The sequence below is a fragment of the Callithrix jacchus genome, chromosome X, assembly GCF_049354715.1.
Source record: "Callithrix jacchus isolate 240 chromosome X, calJac240_pri, whole genome shotgun sequence".
NCBI lineage: Eukaryota > Metazoa > Chordata > Mammalia > Primates > Cebidae > Callithrix > Callithrix jacchus.
The window spans coordinates 68,209,074-68,226,210 of NC_133524.1; positions in this window are offsets into that span (position 1 = coordinate 68,209,074).

Consider the following 17,137-nt stretch of genomic DNA (forward strand, 5'->3'; position numbering starts at 1 on the left):
AGTAGCTGGGATTACAGGCACACGCCACCATGTCCAGCTAATTTTTTTTTTTTTTGTATTTTTAGTATAGATGGAATTCTTAAAAAACAGTTATAAGGGAGATGATTGGGACTATAGCAGAAATATGAATGTGGCCTGTATATTAGATGATGACATTGCATCAATATTAATTTCTTGTGCATAACAATATTGAGGTTATGTAGGAAAGAATGTTGTTGTTCTAAGGAGATATGTGCTGAATATTTAGGGATGAAGTGTAATGAACTTAAAAATGGCTCAGCAAAAATAATGTGTGTGTTCATGTGTGTGGAGAGAGAGAGAGCAAATGTGACAAATGTTGGCAATTGGTGAATCTAGGTGAACAGTATATGGGTATTGCTTATACTACTCAAATTATCCATATATTTGATTTTTTTAATTAAAAGTTTAGGCCAGGTACAGTCGCTCATGCCTGTAATTCCAACACTTTGGGAGGCCAAGGTGAATGGATCTCTTGAGCTCAGGAGTTTGAGACCAGCCTGGGCAACATGGCAAAACCCTGTCTCTACTAAAAATGCAAAAATTAGCGAGGCATGGTGGCGTGTGCCTATAGTCCCAGCTACTCAGGAGGCTGAGATGAGAGAATCACTTGGGCCTGGGAGGTCAAGACTGCGGTAAACTGTTACTCTACTGCATTCCAGCAACAAAGCAAGACCCTGTCTCAAAAAAAAAGAAAAAGAAAAAGAAATTAAAAGTTTAGAAATAATTGCACTTTTCCAGTGTGATATCTCACTTTTTCTACATAACTCAATACAGTTTGAATTTCTTTTGATATACGAAATATGAAATATATAGACATATATAACTTGAATTTTTGCCAAAATACAAATCAGTCAGCCTAATACAATTCATTACTCATTCTTCTTTTGGCTTTGATGACATGTACTTTATCACGTATTAAATTCTTAAATATACTAGCATATATTTCTGGATTTTCTATTTTTCCACTAACCTGTGTCTACATGTATGCTAGCATATTAAATTTATTTATTTATTTTAGTCTCAGTTCCAAATTTAGCACTTTAAAGTTAGTGGGTTTGTTTTGTTTTGTTTTGTTTTGTTTTGTTTTCTTTGAGATGGGGTCTTTCTCTGTCACTCAGGCTGGAGTGCAGTGGCACGATCTCGGCTCACTGTAACCTCCACTTGCCAGATTCAAGCAATTCTCCTGCCTCAGCCTCCCAAGTAGCTGGGATTACGGGCATGCACCACCATGCCTGGCTAATTTTTTGTATTTTTAGTAGAGATGAAGTTTCACCATTCTGGCTAGGCTGGTTTCGAACTCCTGGCCTCATGATCCACCCGCCTTGGCCTCCTAAAGTGCTGGGATTACAGGCGTGAGCCACCGCATCCTACCCAAAATTCACTTTTAATTTAAAAATTACAGAAGCAGGCCAGATGCTGCAGCTCACGCCTGTAATCCCAGCAGTTTGTGAGGTCAAGGCAGGCAGATCATGAGGCCAGGAGTTCAAGACCAGCCTGAGCAACATAGCTAAATCCTACCTCTACAAAAAAAATGTTTAAAAGTAGCTGGGAGTGGTGGCTTGTGCCTGTAGCCCTAGCTACTGGGGAGGCTGAGGTGAGAGGATCTTTTGAGCCCAAGAGTGCAGTGAGCTATGAATACACCACTGCTCTCCAACCTTGGCAACACAGTGAGACACTGTCTCAAAAAAAAAAAAAATTACAAAAGCAAAGCATGTTCATGAGACAGGGAGAGAGACTATAAAATAAAAAGTAAAAATATCTTCCCACTCAATGTGATATGTCTCCTGTTAATAGTTTATTTTGCTTTCTTCCAGATTCTCTACCTATACAAGAAAATACATGGAATACAAAGACGTATATCCTTTCAAAAATACAACTATGACTATAGCATACATATTCTTTTGCCCTTTATCTTTTTTTTTCTTAAAAGTATATTTTGGACTGCTTCCCAGATTCATACTCATGGATCTACCCTATTTTTTTTTTTTCTGAGACGGAATCTCGCTCTGTTGCCCAGGCTGGAGTGCAGTGGTGCGCAATCTCTGTTCACTGCAACCTACGCCTCTGGGTTCAAGCGATTCTCCTGCCTCAGATTCCTGAGTAGCTGGGATTACAGGCGCATGCCATCACACCTGGCTAATTTTTGTATGTTTCGTAGAGATGGGGTTTCACCACATTGGCCAGGCTGGTCTTGAACTCCTGACCTCAAATGATCCACCTGCCTCAGCCTCCCAGAGTGTGGGGATTACAGGCATGAGCCCTCGCACCTGGCCAACCTCACTTTTAAATGGCTAAGTGTTCTGCAGTATGGTTGGTCCCTCATTTATTTAACCAGTCCCCTATTTATGCATGTTCATGTTGTTTCCAGTTTCTTTTCTCAACACAACATTTTAAATAACAGGTGCTTTACTATTTTAATATTTGTTAAGGCAAGACTTACTTTTATAAAGTACTCCAAACAGTTTATCTTTCAAAGTGAAACAATTATTTTATAGTCAGTTCTGCTATAACGCTTGTTTTTACTCCAAGGCAATTGGTATATTAGGCAACAATTGGAGCAGAATGTGAATTTTGCCTTTGCTTATGTACAATGTGCAATTTCATCATCAGGAAATAGTAGGCAAATGCAGAAAACTATATCCAGTTAAAACCAAGCCACACAGTTATGCACATAGTGAATACATGCACACACTGCAGACATCTAACAGCTACATCAGTTCACCACATGTTATAAGCCACATCCATCCATATCTGGGGCCATAACTTTTGGTTTTGGTGTGTTTATTTGTTTTCTGAGACTGGGTTTCACACAGTCACTCAGGCTGGAGTGCAGTGACATAATCACGGCTCACCACAGCCCCCAACTCCCGGGCTCGGGTGATACTGATCTTCCCAACTCAGCCTCCCAAGTATCTGGGATTACAGGCATATGCCACCATGCCTGGCTAATTTTTGTATTTTTAGTAGAGATGGGGTTTCACCATGTTGCCCAGCTGGTCTGGACCTCCTGAGTTCAAGCAGTCTGCCCACATCAGCCTCCCAAATTGCTGAGATTATAGGCATGAGCCATGGCCTAATATTCTTTTTTTTTAATTTATTTATTTTACTTTAGGTGCATACTATATCTGGCATTTCTCCCCCATGTTATCCCTCCCCTCACTCCCCACCCCACATTGTCTCTCCCCTACCCCCCCAACTGTCCCCTGTGTGTGATGCTCCTCTCCCTGAGTCCACGTGTTCTCGTTGGTCAACACCCACCTATGAGTGAGAACATACAGTGCTTGGCTTTCTGTTCTTGGGTCAGTTTGCTGAGAATGCTTACATTTAGTTTTTCTATCCAGAAACAAAAGATGTCTCCTTATTTAAGTTATTTTACACTTCTCAGTTAAGTTTTATAGGTTTTCTTAGGTCATACATATATCTCTCTCATTGAATTTATTTTAAAATATCATATATATATATATTACCATCATGCATAGGACCTCTTTTGTTGTATTTTCTAATTGGTTATTTATGGCATACAAGATTGCTACTGATTTGTATATTTTTCTTACACTTAGGCATACAACTGCATCATCTGCAGGTATTTTTGTCTCTTCTTTTCTAATAATGATTCCTCTTATTTCTGTTTCAAATCTTATTGCGCTAGCCAGAACACCCAATACAATATTAAATAATAATGACAATAACAGACATCCTTATTTTATTTTCAATTTAAAAGGGAGTAAGTGTGACTGTTGGTTTGGAAGTCTCCTCACCACACAAAGAAAATGTCTATTTCTATTTTTTAAATTATTTTATTAGAAATGGGTGTTTGCAACACTATTTCACATAAGATGTTTTCTTTCATTTTCAGTTCTCTCTCTTTTGTTTGGTTACGGTAGCCACAACAGAACCTTTCTAACCTCCGGGGTTTTGCCCATGCTTTTTCTTTTATCTGAAATGTCCTTTCCTTCCTATCCTAAAAAATGCCAACTCATGTTTCAATACCATATTACACTGGGTCAGGCATGGTGGCTCACTTGTAATCCCAGCACTTTGGGAAGCTGAGGCAGGTGGATTGCCTGTGCTCAGGAGTTCAAGGCCAGCCTGGGCAACATTGTGAAACCCTGTCTCTACTAAAATACAAAAAAATTAGCCAGGTGTGGTGGTGCATGCCTGTAGTCTCAGTTACACAGGGGGCTGAGGCGGGAGAATTGCTTGAACTGGGGAGGCGGAGGTTGCAGTGAGCCGAGATGGCATCACTGCACTTCAGCCTGGAAGACAGAGTGAGATTCTGTCTTAAAAAGATAAAATAAATAAAAACTGGAGCTTTTTTTACTACAACTAACAGAAATCCAACTCAAACTAGCAAAAAAAGGAACTACATGGGCTTGATATGGTTTGGAAGTTTGTCCTCCAAGCCTCATGTTGAAATTTGATCCCCAATATCGGAGATGGGGACTTCTGGGAGGTGTTTGGATCATGGAGGTAAATCCCTTATAAATAAATTAATGCCCCTCCCTTGAGAGTGAGTGAGTTCTAGTTCTGTTAGTTCCTACAAGAGCTGGTTGTTCAAAACAGGCTGGCACACCCCCCTGCCCTCTCTCCCCATGTGAGCTGTCCACATGCCAGCTCCCCTTCACCTCCTGCCATGAGTGGAAGCAGCCTGAGGCCCTCATGATATGCCCAATCTTGAACTTTTCCAGGCATCAGAATTGTAAGCCTAATACACCTCTTTTATATATAAATAACTCAGTCTCAGGCAGTCCTTTACAGCAACACTAAATGGACTAAGACAGGGCTCATATAACTGGTAAGTGTAAGGAAAAATGTCACTTTAGGAACAAGATTCAAACACTGTCATCAAGACTCCCTTCCTCCAGGTCCTATTCCTCTTTGCTTATCACAGCTTGTGATATATATGTGGTACATCCTTACAGCTTGTGACCCGAACGAAAGACTCTCTAGACCCCAGTGACTTTGTCGATATATCACATTTCATATGATGACCCTGGCTGGCCCTGCATGAGACCTGTGGCCACCCCAAGGTTATGGGGTACCATGAATACTCAAGCCAGGGTCATGTGCCCACCTCTGCACTTAGGAGTGGACTGTAAGGAACTCTTATGCACAGTCCCAATAGAATTGTATGTGACAGAGAGGGGCAGATCTCCACAGGTCACAGCAGATAGATGTGTGCTGTTATAGAGTGAATCTCTTTTTTTCTCTTTCTGCCTCCTCATTACTGCTCTCTAGAGAAAAAAAAAATAACTAACCTGATTAATGACTTTGAGAGAAGGTACTGGGTAATGTGTGGTTCAGCTTTCCCTGGTTCCCACTTTTGCAGCCATCCTGCCTGCAAAGGGTGCATTCTGATTTGCTCTCTTTGAGGGTAGCCTGCTTGCCCACCTAAGTCAGTCAATCTCTCTAATTCAGGGCAGAGAGTTTTAAAAGGTCTGCTTAGCCACAGATCTAAAGCCGTGTTCACCAACAATTTCATCAGTAAGAATGCTGACATTTTGATCTCCATTTACTTGTCTTTTGTGACTTATTTCTCAATCTGTTCAAAACTAAGGAGAAAAGCGGGGATTATGTATGGACTCCTTAAAACCTCAACATCCTGTTTCCCTCAAACCTATGAAATTGGCACATTACCTATCTGACATGAAGAAAAGACAAAATAAGCAAAAACATTAGCATACACTACAAAGTCTCATCTCAAATATCACTTCTGTGAAGGCATACCTGACTTCTTTCACTTCCCAGGTAGTTTGTTCCTTTCTTGTTCCTCCGTTTATATGGCTAATACAGCACTTCTTAGGTTAAATAATAATTGTGTTAATATATTTTGTCCCACTAGGCAGCCTTCTCAAATGTAGAGATCATTTTATTCCTCTTCCAACACCAGCATCTGGTATCTTACTAAGTGCTGGTCTTTTTGTGGGGAAAAAATTTATTTTCCTTTTTAATTACCTTTGACATAAAACCTTCTCAAAACGTTTTTAGAAGTTTAATTAGATTCCATCCACTTATTTCTCATCTATCTGCCTATTTATTAGCCTTTTAATAAACTCAATATTAGGAATGCTAACCCTCTAATGAAAACCATGTTGCCCTTCACCTAGATTGTGTCTCCAGATTGTGTCTACAGATTCTACAAGTTTGCCCCATGGAAGAGAGCCAATATGATCTGAACGCCTGCAGATAAGAGAAAAGGCACCTGAGGAGGAGTGGTTGAGTTAGATGAACCAGCTGCTTCTGCAGAAGGGGCAGACATATGTATGTTTTAAAGCTGAAGGCTGTGAGGGAAGAAAGAGCCCCTAAAATACAAGAATGAGAAGACACAAACATACTAATGTGTAGGAAATGGAGGTCATTCTAAAGGTATCTGGAAACAGTGTGCTCGTGTATTGAGACATAATACCATAATAGGGAGAACCTGGCAGACCCTCACAATACAAGTTTCCTGCTTTGATGTCTTATGTAGTCTGGTCCCATAGAAAGAGAAAAATAGCAGTCTAAAGCATATTTCAACATCTCAGGATGGGAATTTGCAATTAAATCAAAGTAGGGGTGTCTTAGTTCATTTGCATTGCTATAAAGGAATACCTGAGGCTGGGTAATTTATAAAGAAAAAAGATTTATTCGGCATATGGTTCTGCAAGCTGCAAGAAGCGTAGCATCAGGATCTGTTTCTGGTGAGGGCCTCAGGGTGCTTTTACTCATGGTGGAAGGCAAAGGAAAGCAGGCATCACATGGCAAGAGAGGAAGGAAGACACAGCGGAGAGAGGTGCCAGGCTCTGTCAACAATCAATAACTTGTGATGGTCAGTATTAGGTGTCAACTCAACTGCATTGAGAGATTGCCTAGATGGCTGGTGAAGCATTGTTTTGGGGTGTGTCTGTGAGGGTATTTCCAGAGAAGATTGACATGTGAGTCAGCGGACTAAAAGAGGACAACCCACCCTCAATGTCAGTAGGCATCATACAATCAGCTGCTGGTGGGGCATAAGCAAAGCAAGTGGAAGAAGGGAGATATTCAACTTGCTTAGTTTCCTATTTTTCTCTCCCTTTGAGAGCAGGATGCTTTTACTCTTCCTGCCCTTGCACATCAGACTCCAGGTTTTCAGCCTTTGGACTCTGGAGCTTGCACCAGTACCTCCTGGCTGTCAGGTCTTTGGCCTCAGACTGGGGGCTGTACTGTTGGTTTCCCAGGTTTCGAGGCATTCAGATTTGGACTAAGCCACACTACTGGCTTTTCTCATTACCCAGCTTGCTGATGGCCTGTCGTGGGACTTCACCTCTGCAATCATGTGAGCCAATTCTTTCTTATAAACTATATATATATATATATATATATATATATATATATATATATATATATATATATATACTGATGTAAGTTTATTATATATATTATATATTATATGTCTCTCTCCTTTTGGTTCGATCCCTCTGGAGAACTCTGACTAATGCAGATTTTGGTACCAAGAGTAGTATTGCTATAAAGATACCTAAAAATGTGGAAGTGACTTTGGAATTGGGCAGAGGTTGGAAGAGTCTGGAGGGCTCAGAAGACGACAAGAAGATGGAGAAAACTTTGGTACGTCTTAGAGACTGGTTAAGTGGTTGTGACTAAAATGCCGATGGTGATATGGGCAATGAAGGCAGGCTAACAAGGTCTCAGAAATGAGAAACTTATTGGGAACTAGAGCAAAGGTCACCATGTTAAGCCTTGGTAAAGAATTTGACTGCATTGTGTCCATGCCTTAGGACTTTCTGGAAGGCTGAACTTAAGAATGATGGCCTAGGGTTTCTGGTGAAAGAAAATTGTTTTGTTTTGTTTTGTATTGTATTGTTTTGTTTGAGCCAACATACTGCTCTGTTGTCCAGGCTGAAGTACGGTGGCAGGATCATATCTCACTGTGGCCTCAAACTCCTGGGCTCAAGCAATTCTCCTGCCTCAGCCTCCTGAGTACCTTGGGAGTACAGGCACATATGACTACATCCAGCCATTTTTTTTTTCATTTTTTTGTAGAAACAGGGTCTTACCATGTTCCCCAGGCTGGTCTGGAACTCCTGGGCTCAAGCAATCAACCTTCCTTGGTGAGACAAGATCTCTGCTCACTGCAACCTGCAACTTTGAGTTGGGATTACAGGCTTGAGCCACTGTGCCCAGCCTGTTGGAAGAAATTTCTAACTGGCATGGCTGCATCTAACAGCCTGAGATCAGATATGGGAGCAAAATTTATGTTGGAACTTGTTATTAAAAGAGAAGCAGGGGCCAGGCATGGTGGCTCACACTTGTTAATTCTAGCACTTTGGGAAGGCAAGGTGGGAAGATCACTTGAGCCTAGGACTTTGAGACCAGCCTGGGCAACATAGTGAGATGCTGTCTCTACGAAAAAATTTTAAAAGTTAGGTGGCATGGTAGCGGGCCCCTGTAGTCCCAGCTACTCAGGAAGCTGAGTTCGAAGAATCGATTTAGCCTGGGTGGTAGAGGCTGTAGTGAGCCATGATCACACCACTGCACATCAACCTGGGCAACAGGGTGAGACCCTGTCTCAAGAAAATATTTTAAATTATTAATAAAAGAGACATAGGGCATAAAACTTTGGAAAAGTCACTAAAATGAGGCCATTAGGGTGGGCTCTAATCCAATCTGACTGGTGTCCTGATAAGAGGAAATTTGAACATAAAAAGAAACACCAGAGACACATGCACACAGAGAATAGATCATGTGAAAACACAAGAAAGAGCCTATTTGCAAGCCAAGAAGAAAGGCCTCAGGAGAAACCAGCCTGGCTGATACCTTGATCTTGGATTTCTAGTCTCCAGAACTGTGAAAAAATTAATTTCTGTTGTTTAAGACACTCAATCTGTGGTATTTTGTTATGACAGCCCTAGAAAACTAAAACACTTGCCATTGAACATTTTTCAAAATCTACTGTGTTATCCTTTTGTGGTATCCTAAAATAGCTATTCCTTATTATTGTAAATTTATGTTGTTCTCAAATTTTCACTATGATAAGCAATGCTTCAATGAATGGGAAATTGGATATTCTTAGACAGATTTTTCATCAAATAAGAATAGCTAGATTAACTCCCTTTCTATACTCTAGAGAAATTTCTGACTGCTCTCAATATCAATCCTAGTGATATACTAACATTCTCATTTTGGTTCCATTATTTCTATTCTTTACATAGAGACAACTTTCTGGTAATCTAAAACAGATAATAACATGATCAAATGTATTCATTTTCTTTTCCTTTTCTGTTTTTTGTTTTGCTTTGTTTTTTTTGAGACAGGGTCTCACTCTATTGCCCAGGCTGAAGTGTGGTGGTGTGATCACAGCTCACTGCAGCTTGAAACTCCTGGGCTCAAGCAATCCTCCCACCTCAGCCTCCCAAGTGGCTGGGAATACAAACACACAACACCATGCCCAGCTATTAGTATTATTATTATTTTACCTTTTATAGAGCCAGGGTCTCGATATGTTGCACAGGCTGGTCTGGAACTCCTGGGCTCAGGTGATCCTCCCTCCTGCCTAGGTAACCCAAAGTGCTGGGATTACAGGCCTGGTGCACTGCACCTGGCCTCAAAAAGAATTACTGAGCTTCTTTACATGTTACATGTTGGGCACTGTGCTAAGTGAAAAGTCAAGTTCCTTATCTTCAATGAGTTCAGTCTAGTGTAGAAGATGAGCCTGTAAGCAGATAATTACAATGCATTGTAATAAGGGCTATGAGATCTCAAAAGAAAGAACAACCTACAGAATGGAAGAAAAAAAAACATCCAGGAAAAATTCACAGAAGAGGAGATGAAACCTATCAAATAATCTACATGCTTGAATACTGGTTCCAAACCAAGAAGGTAAAATTTAATGGCAATAAATATTTAAGAAGCCATATATTAGTTTTAAAACTTGATCACACAGGGATAAGATGGAATGAACTGACTTAAAATTATGATGAAAAACCAGAGGTATTCATTGATAACAAGATGTAAATGTGCCAACAATTTAAATGTAATAGTTTTCTACTGCTGTGTAATAAATTGCCACAAATTTAGCAGTTTAAAATTATCCCAGCACAGATTAGCTAGGTCCTCTGCTCGGGGTCCCACCAGGCTGAAATCAAGATGGAGGCCAGGGTTGGAGTCTCAGCTGGAGCTTGGGATGCTCTTCCAAGTTCATGTGGTTGTTGACAGAATTCAATTTCTTCTGGTTGTAGGACTGAAACCCTCAACTCCTAAAGGCTGTAGCAGTTCCCTGCCAAATGGCCCTTTCTACAGGTAGTTTATATCATAGCAATCTGCACCTTCAAGGTTAACAGGAGAGTTTCACTCACTCCATTCTGCTGAGATAGAGTTGTTGTTGTTGTTGTTTTTGACACAGGCTCTCACTCTGTCACCCGGGCTGGAGTGCAGTAACAAGATCTCAGCTCACTACAACCTCCACTTCCCAGACTCAAGTGATTTCTCCAGCCTTGGCCTCCCTAGTAGCTGAGACTGCAGGCATGAGCCACCATGCCTGGCTAATTTTTTTGTAGAAACAGGGTTTCACCATGTTGCCAAGGCTGCTCTCGAACTCCTGAGCTCAAAGCTATCTGCCCACCTCAGCCTCCCAAAGTGCTGGGATTACAGGCGTAAGCCACTGAACCTAGCCTGAGCTAGGGTTTTATGTAACCTAACACAATCATCAGAATGACATCCTTTGCCATATTCTATGGATTAGAAGCAAGTCACAAGTTCTATCTTCACTCAAGAGGAGGAGATTATACAAGGTGTGACTTACTGGGGGTCACCTTAGGATGTGTCTGCCACAGTAAAACAGGTAATAAGATTAAAAAAAAGTATCATATTGTTCATTCAAACAGCATTTACAGACAATCTACAATGGGCCAGGAAGTATGTTAGGCACTGGAAATACAGGTAAGAGAACATTATCCCTGTCCTTGAGGACAAATGGGTAGCTATCCAGAAATAAGTAACTTGGATCCATAGACACATCTTGCACCAAAATACACCAAAATAAAAAATTAAAATCTAAAAATGAAGCTGATGGCCTGGCGCGGTGGCTCACACATGTAATCCCAGCACTTTGGGAGGCCGAAGCAAGTGGATTGCTTCAGCTCGGGAGTTAGAGGCCAGACTGGCAAACATGCTGAAATCCTATCTCTACAAAAAACACAAAACTGAGCCAGGCATGGTGGCGCATGCCTGTAGTCCCAGCTACACAGGAGGCTGAGGTGGGAGGGTCACTTAAGCCCATCAGATGGAAGTTGCAGTGAGCTGAGATCACACCACTGCACTCCAGCCTGGGTGACAGAGCCAGCCCCTGTCTCAAACAAAAATAAAATGAAATAGGCTGGGCACAGTGGCTCACAACTATAATCCCAGCACTTTGGGAGGTTGAGGCAGGCAGATTACCTGAGGTAGGGAGTTTGAGACCAGGCTGGCCAACATGGTGAAATTCCCATCTTTCCTAAAAATACAAAAATTAGCTGGGCATGGTGTCAGGTGCCTGTAATCCCAGCTTCTTGGGAGGCTGAGGCAAGAGAATCACTTGAACCTGGGAGGTGGAGGTTGCAGTGAGCCGAGATCGCACCATTGTACTCCAGCCTGGAAACAGAGCAAGACTCTGTCTCAAAAATAATAATAATAATAATAATAATGAAGCTGACACTGGGCACCCAGCCTATGGGTTAGCCCTGCTTTGCAAGGAGCAACACGAAAAGAAAAAAAATGAAACCATTCCCAATACATACAAATGAAAAAATACTTGAGGTGATGGACATACCAAATACCCTGACTTGATCATTACACACTATATGCATGTAACAAAATATTACATGTAACCCATATATATGTACAAATATTATGTATTAATTTAACAATTTTTAATGAAACCACAACTAACCATAATTGCACTAGAAGATATCATGGAAGAGTGTAGTTTATTACCTCAAACAGGGAGGGGAGATACCCTTCTGAGCATAACCCAAACCTAGAACTCACAGAAGAAAGGATTGATAAATTTGACCATATAAAAGTAAAAGAAATTTCTAAATGGCAAAATCTAATGATAGCAAGATTAAGGAAAACAAACAAAGGACATGCTGAATGAAACAATTTGCAATGCATATGGCAAAAGGCTAATTTTCCTAATATACAAAGAACCCCTCTAAATCAATTAGAAAAAAACCATTATCCCAATTTTAAACTGAACAAAAGACAGACACAGTGAACAGTAAAAGAAATGCATGGCCTATAAGCTCATGAAAACATCCTTAACTTCACTCATAATAGGAAAAATACAAAGTAATATTATATTTAAAAACCATTTTTCAGCCAGGCACTGTGGCTCATGCCTGTAATCCCAGCACTTTGAGAGGGTGAGGTGGGCGGATCACGAGATCAGGAGTTCCAGACCAGCCTGACCAACATGGTGAAACCCTGTCTTTACTAAAAATACAAAATTTAGCTGGGCATAGAAGCACACACCTCTAATCCCAGCTACTTGGGAGGCTGAGGCAGGAGAATCACTTGAACCCGGAAGGTGGAGGTTGCAGTGAGCCAAGATTGGGCCATAGTACTCCAGCCTGGGTAACGGGGGTGAGACTCCTTCTCAAAAAAAAAAGCATTTTTCAGCTGGGTGTGGTGATTCACATCTGTAATCCCATATATATGTACAAATTTTGGGAGGCTGAGGCAGGAGGATCACTTGAGTCCAGGAGTTGAAGACCAGCCTGGGGAACATAATGAGACCCATCTTTCCAAAAAATAAAAAATTAGCTGGGCGTGGTGTCATGCCTGTAGTCCCAGCTACTTGCAAGGCTGAAATGGGAAGATTGCTTGAGCTCATGAAGTGGACTTTGCAGTGAACCAAGATCACACCACTACACTCCATGCCTGGGTGATGGAGTGAGACCCTATCTCAAAACCCAAAAAACAAAAAACTCCACCTTTTTGTTTGTTTGTTTTCACTATAACAAACTGATGGCCAGAGTATAAAGAAATAGATACTCCCTTATATTACTGGTGACACTCAATACAGGGAAATTAGGCAACATCTATTAAAGTTATTTATAGTCAGACAATTTGAACCAGCAAAAGAAATTTATCTTACAGATACACTAGCAATATATAAAGGGTTATTAATAGCAGCATTGTTTTTAATGGCAAAGTATCTCAAATGACCTAAATGTCAGCCAGTATGGAACTAGTTAAATAAAGTTTGGGTCTTTCAGTGTAATACAGTGCAGTTATTTTTTAAATGGGGGAGATTCTACTTCCAAATGGCAGTGTGAGGAGCCCCACAGATCCACTCCCCAGTGAAACTTCCTATTGGTAAAAATTACTTACACACATACATACACACACACACACATTTAAACTCTGGAAATTGCCCTAAGGGCATAGAGCAAATGAAGAAATATTTATGCAAGAAAACCTACTAAATCACAGTAAGAAGAGTCTGGGATACTTGAGCAATGACCCACACCCTACCCGACCCCAGTTCAGCATGATGGAAACTCCACTCCAGACAAATATGACCAAGAAGACAAGACTTCCTCTCCCACTTGGTCCTGGTCAAAGGCTATAATATTTCCCCGGGAAGGGCAGACCTCCAGCATTTCTCAACCACCTCAGCTCCAGCAGGAGAAGCTAAATTCCTGGCAATTTAGGCCAAGAGGACTGCCCTCCTCCACCCACCCCCCACTCATAGGTCAGAGGCTCTACTCAAGAGCAGCAGGACAAAAATGCTGCAGCCCTGATGGCCCTTGTCCCAGCTGCCTTATAGGGCAGAGGTCCTACACTGGCAAGCCAATAAGACTAGATGCTACTGGCCTTTCCCAGTGCTCTGCTAATTAAACACGTGTGACATTCCAAGAAGAACAAGCCGGTGTCCGCACCCCACCTCCAGAGTAGAGGCTCAGAGATATAGCAAAGGGGAAGAAGCAATGCTCAACAACTATTTTTTTTTTTTTACTTTTTTTGAGATGGAGTTTCGTTCTTGTTGCTCAGGCTGGAGTGCAGTGGCATGATCTCGGTTCACTGCAAACTCCACCTCCCGGGTTCAAGTGATTGTCCTGACTCAGCCTCCCAAGTAGCTGGCATCATAAAAGTGGCATGAGTGGACATCCTTGTCTTGTTCTTGATCTTAGGAGAAGAACATTTAACTTTAAACAATTAAAGTATGTTAGTTGTGTTTTTTTTCTTTTTTTTCCCCAAGACGGAGTCTTGCTCTATCACCCAGGCTGTATACAGTGGAGTGATCTCACTCACTTTGACCTCTGCCTCCCGGGTTCAAGGAATTCTCCTACCTCAGCCTCCTGAGTACCTGTGATTACAGGTGCACGCCACAATGCCTGGCTTATTTTTGTCTTTTTAGTAGAGATGGGGTTCCACCATGTTGGCCAGACTGGTCTCAAACTCTTGACCTCAGGTAATCCACCCGCCTCTGCCTCCCAGAGTGCTAGGATTCCAGGCATGAGCCACTGCACCCAGCCAAGAATTATTCTTAAAAACCACAACTGACCTTGTGCAGTGGCTCATCTCTGTAATCTCAGCACTTTGGGATGCCGAGGTAGGCGGATCACAAGGTCAGGAGTTCAAGACCAGCCTGGCCAACATGGTGAAACCCCGTCTCTACTAAAAATACAAAAATTAGCAGGGCGCAGTGGCAGGTGCCTGTAATCCCAGCTACTAGGGAGGCTGAGGCAGGAAAACTGCTTGAACCCAGGAGGCGGAGGTTGCAGTGAGCTGAGATCCCATCACTGCACATAGCCTAGGTGACAGAACAAGACTCCGTCTTGAGAAAAAAACAAAACAAAACACCACAACTAATGTACTTTAATGGTCTACAGTTAAATGTTTTTCTACTAAGATCAAGAGCAAGACAAGGATGTCCACTTATGTCACTTCTGTTCCTCATTATACTAGAAGTGCTAACCAGGACAATTAGGCAAGAGAATGAAATATTAGGTTGGTGCAAAAGTAATTGCAGTTTTACCATTACTTTTAATAAAAGGCACCTTGATTGAAAAGGAAGAAGTAAACTACCTCTATTTGCAGATGACATGATCTTGCATGTAGAAAATCCCAAAGAATCCACTAAAAAACAATAAAAGTAATAAACAAGTTCATCCAGGTTGCAAGGTACAAGATCAATGTACAAAAATCATTGTATTTCTATACAAAAGCAATAAACTAAAAATGAAATAAGAAAATAATTACATTCATAACAGGGTCAAAAAGAATTAAATACTTTGGAATAAATTTATCAAAAGAAATGTAAATTTTACTCTGAAAACTACAAAACACTGTTAAAAGAAATTAAAGACTAAATAAATGGAATGACATTACATGTTCATGGATCAGAAGACTTGATATTGTTAAGATGGCAATGCTTCCTACATTGATCTACAGACTTAGGGCAATAGTCATCAAAATTCCAACTGGCTTCTTTGCAGAACTGATAAAGTGATCCTAAAATTTGTTTGGAAATTGGAGAGACCCAAAATGGTCAAAACAGTTTTGAAAAATAAAAACAGATTTGGAGGACTCACACTTCCCAATTTCAAAACTTACTACAAAACTACATTAATCTATACAATAAGATGCTAGCATAAGGTCAGACAAATCAACAGAATAGAGTTCACAGAGTCCAGAAATAAATGCTCTCATTTAGAGTCAACTGGTTTTTGACAAGGGTCCCAAGACAATGCAATAGGAGAAAGAGCAATCTTTTCAATAAATGGTGTTGGGAAAATTAGATCTCCACATAAAAAAGAATGAATTTGGACCCCATTACCTCACACTGTATACAAAAATTAACTCAAAATGGATCAAAGACCTAAATGTAAGCACAAAAAGTATAAAACTTTTATAGAAAAACATAAGTATAAATCTTCATGACCTTGAATTTAGCAATGGATTCTTAGATATGACACCAAAACCACAAGTTTATCTATTTAAAAAATAGATAAACTGGACATAATGAAAATTTGAAATTTTCATAATGGCAATGGATTCTTGGATATGACACCAAAACCAAAAGTTTTTCCATTTAAAAGATAAACTGGACATAATGAAAATTTGAAACTTTATCTTTATTTTTGAGATGGAGTCTCACTCTGTTGCCCAGGCTGGAGTGCAGTGGCACAATCTTTGCTCACGGCAACCTCTGCCTCCTGGGTTCAAGTGATTCTCCTGCCTCAGCCTCTTAAGTAGCTGGGATTACAGGCACGCGCCACTAACGCCCAGCTAATTTTTTTTTGTAATTTTAGTAGAGACAGGGTTTCACGATGTTGGTCAGGCTGGTCTCGAACTCCTGACCTCAAATGATACACCCGCCTTGGATCCCAATGTGCTTGAATTACAGGTGTGAGCCACCGTGCTGAAAATTAAAAACTTTTGTTCTTCAAACAATATAATCAAGAAAAGACAATCCACGGAATAGGAGAAAATATTTGCAAATGGTATATCTGATGACAGATTTGTTTCTAGAATATATTTAATATATATAGAATATATTTTAAATTCCATATATCTAGAATATATATATATATATAATATATATATATTGACTATTATCGAAAAATCAGAAAATAACAAGTGTTGGGAAAGATGTGAATAAATGGGAACCCTTATGCATGCTGCTGGGAATGTAAAATTGTGCAGCCACTGTAGAAAATAAAATGGCAATTTCTCGAATAATTAAGCACAGAATTACCATATTATCCGGCAATCCCACTTCTGTGTATATACCCCAAATAAGTGAAAGCTGGGAATTGAACAGATATTTGTACACCCATGTTCATATCAGCAAATCAGAAGGTGGAAGCAACTCAAGTACTCACTGACAGATGAATGGATAAATAAAATGTAGTATATCCATATGATGGAATATTACTCAGCCTTTAAAAGGAAGGAAATATGGAAACATGCTATAACTCGAAGATAAAACTAGATAAAACTTAAAGACATTATGCTGAAGAAAATAAACCAGTAACAAAAGGACAAATATCATATGATTCCTCTTATATGAGGTTCCTAAGAGTAGTCAAATACATAGAGACAGAAAGTCTTTGAATGAGGTTCCTAACAGTAGTCAAATACATAGAGACAG